This window comes from Cetorhinus maximus, chromosome 14 (genome assembly GCF_964194155.1).
Source record: "Cetorhinus maximus chromosome 14, sCetMax3.hap1.1, whole genome shotgun sequence".
Classification (NCBI taxonomy): Eukaryota; Metazoa; Chordata; class Chondrichthyes; order Lamniformes; family Cetorhinidae; genus Cetorhinus; species Cetorhinus maximus.
In genome coordinates, this window is record NC_135892.1 from 49,472,186 (window position 1) to 49,478,597 (window position 6,412).

Below are 6,412 nucleotides of genomic sequence, written 5' to 3' on the forward strand. Positions count from 1 at the left end.
GACTCCCAGGGCAGACTGCTGTTAAATATCCAGCCTTTCGACATCAAAGCCAGACTCCAGGCTGACAACAAAGTCTGCCTCAAGTCCTCAAAGCCTGGTTCTCCGGAAGATTCCTGCCATCTTCTGTTTAGCTGACCATGTCTCTGTATGCCAACCTCATCTTGCTGCATCATCACCAACTTTGAAAGAATTCTGCAACTCCTGCTTTCAGCTTGCTGAACCAGCCTGAATGTTAACTCTTACATGAAGCTCACAGGACTCTGACATCCATGTGAATTAATATCCAAATCTTTGGGGTTTTTTGTTTTAAGTTATTCCTAGCTGTAAAAGTCTTTTCTTTCCCATCTCCTTCTTGTGTGCTTCTGTGTGTGTATAGTTGTGATGACCATACCCCAGGTTTGAATGTATGAATAAACAATACTTTTGATTTAAGAGAGTTTGCTGTCACTTTAAAAATTGACTTCACAAGTAGGGTTTGGGGAAACACGCCACAGCCTATTTCAAAAATTAAAACACCTCTGCTTACAGACAGACAGCGAGAAAATAAGAGTTTAGTTTGCCTGCCTCCCCAGTCGTGACAATGGTCGTGGCTGACAAGGGCTCATGTGGTAAGTCTTTCCACGCTGCCAGACAATGGTCTCTTTATAGAGTCTACAGGGTCATGGAGTCAAGTTGAATAGTGTCTGAGGGAGGGTTCTAGTACTTGGCTCTCATCATCCCGCTCAAAGAGCAATGTCTCCATGTGCAGTCATGTATGAAGGAGAGCAACACTCATCTCTGTTCCTCCAGGATGTCCATCACCTGGAAGCCAGCTCTAGATGGAAGCCAGGCACAAGGCTTAGCACTGGCTTGGTGGCTCTGAGATGGGACAAACTTGAAAAGAATTTGCTCTTTAGATTTATTACTGCAAGTCGTTCACAGATCCACTGAGACCTAGATGATGCAAGCTCCAGGAAACCCTGCCTTTCTATTGGCTCTTGTCCAGATGATGAGGAGGAGGGACCAACGCAGGTTGGCACATGGTCAGGAGGAGCAATGGCCTGAGCAGCAAGAGGCAGTGGGGCATAAAAAGGTTAGGGGTCAGTGCGACAGCGAGCATTGACCCGAACTCGGTATATTGCAAGCAGTACAGCCATCTACAGATGAGCGAAAGCAATGCCAGAAGTGTCTTAGGATGTCCTGGAATGTGTTTTCTCACATCCACCAGCTCCTTTGCAACAACCTGCGGCTGCAAGGACTTGGAGGTAATCCCATGCCAGTGGTCTTAAAGGTCACTGCCATCCTAAACTTCTTTTCCAGGGCTCCAGTGGGGAGCTGTGCAACATCTCTCAGTCAGCAACACACAGTGCAGCTGGGAGGTGACAGATTCCCTCTTCAGGAGAGAGTAGCAATTTGTCCAATTCTGCCTGGATTCTGAAAGCCAGGCTGCAAAAACATTGGGTTTTTCAGGGGTCACAGGTTTCCCATCAATGCAAGGGGCTATTGTCTGCATACATGTGGCTTGGGAGCACCCTGGCAACAACCAGTCACATTCATCAATAGGAAAAGTTTCCAATCTTTGAACATGCAGCTGATATGCAATCATAGAAGACAAATCCTGCATGTTTGTGCTCAGTTCCCAGGGAGCTCTTATGATGCCTACATTCTGAACCACTCCCAGGTGCCACAAGTTTTTGAAGAACCTTGGCGATTGCAGGGCTGCCTCCTTGAGGACAAGGAATATCCCCAGAAGATCTGGCTGATCAGTTCGCTGTCTGCACAGTGCTGCTGATGAGAGGTAAATTGCCATTCATGTCTCCACAAGGCCCACGATTGAGCAGATGATAGACCTCTTAAAGATGAGGTTCAGATGTTTGGACCACTCAGGCAGGGCTCTCCAGTACTCAACACAGAGAGTGTCCCAAATCATCATTGTCTGCTGTGCCCTGCAAAGCCTAGCACAACAAAGGGGGCATGTCATGGCTGAGGGAGACATGAAAGACCAAGATATCTCCTCCAATGACAAGGACAGTGAAGGGGATGGTGATGACGGGAGCAAAGGTGTCACGGAGCCACATGCAGAGGCCATTGCAAGGGTACAGCACAGCAGACAGGCCTGTGACAATCTAATAGCTAACAGATTCCAGGAGGAGTAAGCTGTCGAGACATTTCCTTTACTATTTAGTTTTCTATCCTCTGCTGGCTGGCTGTCCCTAGCTCCTTTTTGTTTACAGACATTATACTTCGTTCTAATGTATCTTGATTTATGATAGCTGAATTAAATTGCATTAACATCTACCCTGCTGATGGTTTGGTCCTTTTCATGCACCAAACTGTGCTGATATACAGAGCTCTGGCACTAAATGCGCACATTAGAACCTGCAAAGTACTCCATTCTCTCCTGACCTCGGGCAGCTGTAAGTGGAAATGAGATTTTTCCCATGTCCTCACAAAGTCTGTGCGCATGGCAACTTGGAAGCAACACGAAATCTTACCCTGGCAGGGGTGCACTCATGTCACCCTCACACCTGCTCCTCATAGGGGGGCAGGCCTTGTAGAGAGCTCTTTCAGGCAGAACCAGATATACTCTTTCTTGAGAAACAAAAATCAATAAATGAAACCAAAATCAATCAATCAGAGAGGGTGACAGTCCTTGGTGGATCACTGTAACTAAAATAAGAATGTGAAAGGAAACTTACAAAATTAAATCAAAATGTCATTTCCAGAGGTGATGATGTACCCCAGTCCCCGCGGTGCCCACCAATCGCAGAACGCCTCTAATGTAACGGTAGACACCGCGTGCTCCCTCTCTGGGGCCATCTGGCCGCAAACATGGCCGCAGTAGCGGGCAGACAATCGGGCCGGACAACCCCAGAACGAGATATATGGGTGCACAGGGAGGAACAGCATGAGAACACCATTTGGCCCTTTGAAATTATTCCCCCATGCAGACTGATCAGGGCAGATTGTGTTCCTGGCCCCTGATCACCATTCACTCACAGTAAAACCATAACCCTTGATATCTTTATCATGCTGAAAAGTTTCCAGGAAAGTTTGGAGTCCACTCATCAAGACTGCCTCACCTGCACTATGGGTTGTTGAATAGCACTCTGGACCCTCCAATTGCAGAGACTCCGACAAGTCTCAGTACTAGATGACCTTAGTATTCGTGCGAGACTGTGATCTGTCATTGTGGATACTCCAGCCAAGGGAAACATCTTTACTGCATGGATTCTGCACAGCTTATGTTTCACATGGATAGCGTCACACAGGCCCATTCTACTCTTTCTCGCCTCATGGACTAAGACCCCGGCCCTCCAATGAAGTCTGGTGCACTTTGGTTGAAATTCCTTTATGTGGGGCCTACTGTAACCCTTGCTAAGGAGATGAGCAGGCCAAATAAATCTCCATGTAAGGTCTCACAAAGGCTTCAGTCAACTGCATGCACACCTCTTTAATCCCATGCCCAATCCTTCTTGCAATCAAGGCTAACTTTCCCATTGCCTCCTTACCTGTAGCCTTCATCCGCATGCTAACTCAAAATAACAAATCACCAAGGATAGCCAGTAGTGATTGGATGTGCTACCACAGCTTTCTCCAGTCATGTAGGGAAGCCTCTGGTTTTCTATTGTTAAGGAGACAGTATAGGGCTTCACTCTTTCAATCCTGAAAGTGTATCTACAATGTTCCTTGCCACTCACATAGCATGTTTAACTCCCCTTGAGTACTCCTTGCGTCCACTCACAACTCACATTAGGGCAATAGCAGCAGGAGATGCAATGACCTTACTGAACACTCGGCGCAATCATCAGTTTTAGAGGTCAGAACATGGTGAGCTGTAAGTGATGGCTTGCATGATGCGTACTCAGGCAGCCCACTCACAAATGATGACCAGTGCTTAATCATGCACATGTGAGATTATTGAGTAATCACTATGTTGTTAATGTGAGAGAATTGAATCTATGGAGTTCATTATCAGACTCTGAGGAGGCCCCAAATTCCACACCCTTAAATGCTTGTGACCATTGAAGATAACTAGCTGCTGGACTGAATCCAGGATGCTTCCAAACTATGCAAGTGAACATATATTTACAAGTGCCAAAAGTATATAGAATGGTTGTACACCCATGCCACCAAAACTTCTTTATCTTTCTTTTTCTATTACTATGTCTAGTTGCAGCCCCAACATCCACAGCTGAGGTGGAGGAAGCTTTCTGACTGCTATGCCCTGTTGACTGTGAGGACTTTGGTAGATGTTCTCCAGTGAACCAAGGCCTGGAGGGCTCCAGGCTGCTAAGGGTCTCCTGCTCAGATGCAGGTGCACCCTCCTTGGTCTGACCTGCCAGAGGTGATAGGGTCACTGGCAGAGGGGAGGTAGGGCCATCACTTCCTCTACCAGCTGTGGACCCGTGTCAGTAATGTGCTCACCGGATTGTAACCCTGAGCCTAGTCTACCGAGGTGAATGTCTCTGCGCTGGTGTAAAGTGCAAGTGAACACGGTGCATCCTCTGAGGCATCCTCCTCAGAGGAGGGGTTGGAGATGGTCTCACTTGTGGGCCTCACCCTTTTTTTGCTGGGACCTGGAGTGGAGAAAAGAAATATTTAGCGAATGCCTAAGCAGGCACCTCAATTAAAGCAATGTGGGCACATCTGACAACTGCAGACTGGAGGCATCCTCACTGGCTTCCTGGGGGAGTCCTATCTCCCTTCAGCACAGGCATGGTTCTGCTCTTCCCCAGCCTGCTCCTCATAAGAGGTTAGGAGTCTAATGTCCAGAATGCTGCCGCTGGTCTTGGCCCTCTCCCTCTTACTGTGGGCGTTTTTGTCCTCCAGATAGACAGAGTGTCATCCTAATGGGTGCATGAGCAGTTTAGGAGCATGCATGCCTATGGCAGCTCCTGAGCTCTCCTCAGTAAGTGATTAACAAACAGGATGCCCTGCGACTGATAGAACACTGAGAACATGAAGTGACTGGCACACAATTCGCTGCTGAGTCCTGCAACCCAACACTTGTCTAACATCCCAGTGCACTCTCACACTCACACTGGCTGTTGCCCATATGAAGTCACTTTACAGTGAGTGGATGGTGCCACTTACCCTGGTGGAGCGCAAATCATTTATTCTCTTCCTGCATTGCTGGGAAGGTCTTTGGTGGGCCCCATGGGCACTAACCTTCGTTGTGACCTCTGCCCAGGCCACTGTGGTCAGAAAGGTGGGCCCCCTGTTGCCATCTCTGGGAAACAGCACCTCCTGCCTTTCCTGGATGGCCTGGAGGAGAATCTCAAGGGAGACTCTGCTGAACCATGAGGCCACACCCTGTCTGGTCTGCGGCATTCTGGTGTCAGCATAATCCAGAGCTTCTTGCTTGCGGTGAGTGAATGGCAGTCTGGGTGCCCCTTAAATGTGGCGCCCAGGCCTTCAACCCCATGAGGTGACAGGCAGGGACGGCGACGTCTTGCTTGTCCCTGCCATGAGATTCACTGAGCTCCTTGCAGATGCATATGTAATGAGATGACCAGCACGAGATCACGCATGGTCAGCCCACCCAGCGGAAATCATTCCCACTTCTGTGCCCGCCAGCGAATGTAGACACCAGAACAGAAGGTTCAGCACATCATGAGTCACTTTCTCCACAACTAACATTGCATGGGATGTATTTTCATTCCCATAATTTCTACTGGCGGAAGATGATTTGTAAAGAAATTAGAAAAAAGCTTGGGATTATTTTTAATTGCTAGCCATCGGCTTTTCATCAGAAGTGCTGCTCCTGAGCCCACAAAATCTCCAGCCTGTGCAAGATTCTCTCCATTAGCCTTCCAATCAAAGATGCCTTTAAAATTTTGTTGCGGTATGTGGCTTTATTTTTCAGTGTGTTATTATGACCAAGTGAGGAGGAATTAACTGGCTCCCCTCTATTCAATCTCCTCAGTTGGTCATAACAAAGGTTTAAGTTTCTTTTTCACAAGGATATGCCTTTTCCAGATCAGAATTTATTTAACTATTTATGCCGTGAGCAATAAGGAGCCAATCAAACAAGGTTTTCTTGAGTTAAAGAAAGAGCAAATTCATTAGCCAATAAACCCAAGTAAAAAAATTATATAAGCAAGGCGCCACACACACAGGTATCAGAAATAAGGAAAGTTAGAGTCCAATAAAAAAAAGTTAATGTAGTTTTTTTTAACTAAATGTACTAGAGACCTTTGATTGTCCTTGAGGTATAGATTTTTAAACGTCGCAAATTTGGATTAGCTGGATTTGTGGATGCAGTCAGATATAGAAGCTGTTGCAATTATTATGAGATCTCGGTTCACTGATAGATTTCTAGTAAAGTTGGCTTTCTAACCAGGTAACACACTTGTTCTAAAAGAGAGAGGGGGAGAGTGACAGCTTTCAGCCTGTCTCTTCTGCTGAAGTCTTTCTTGCAATCTCTTTG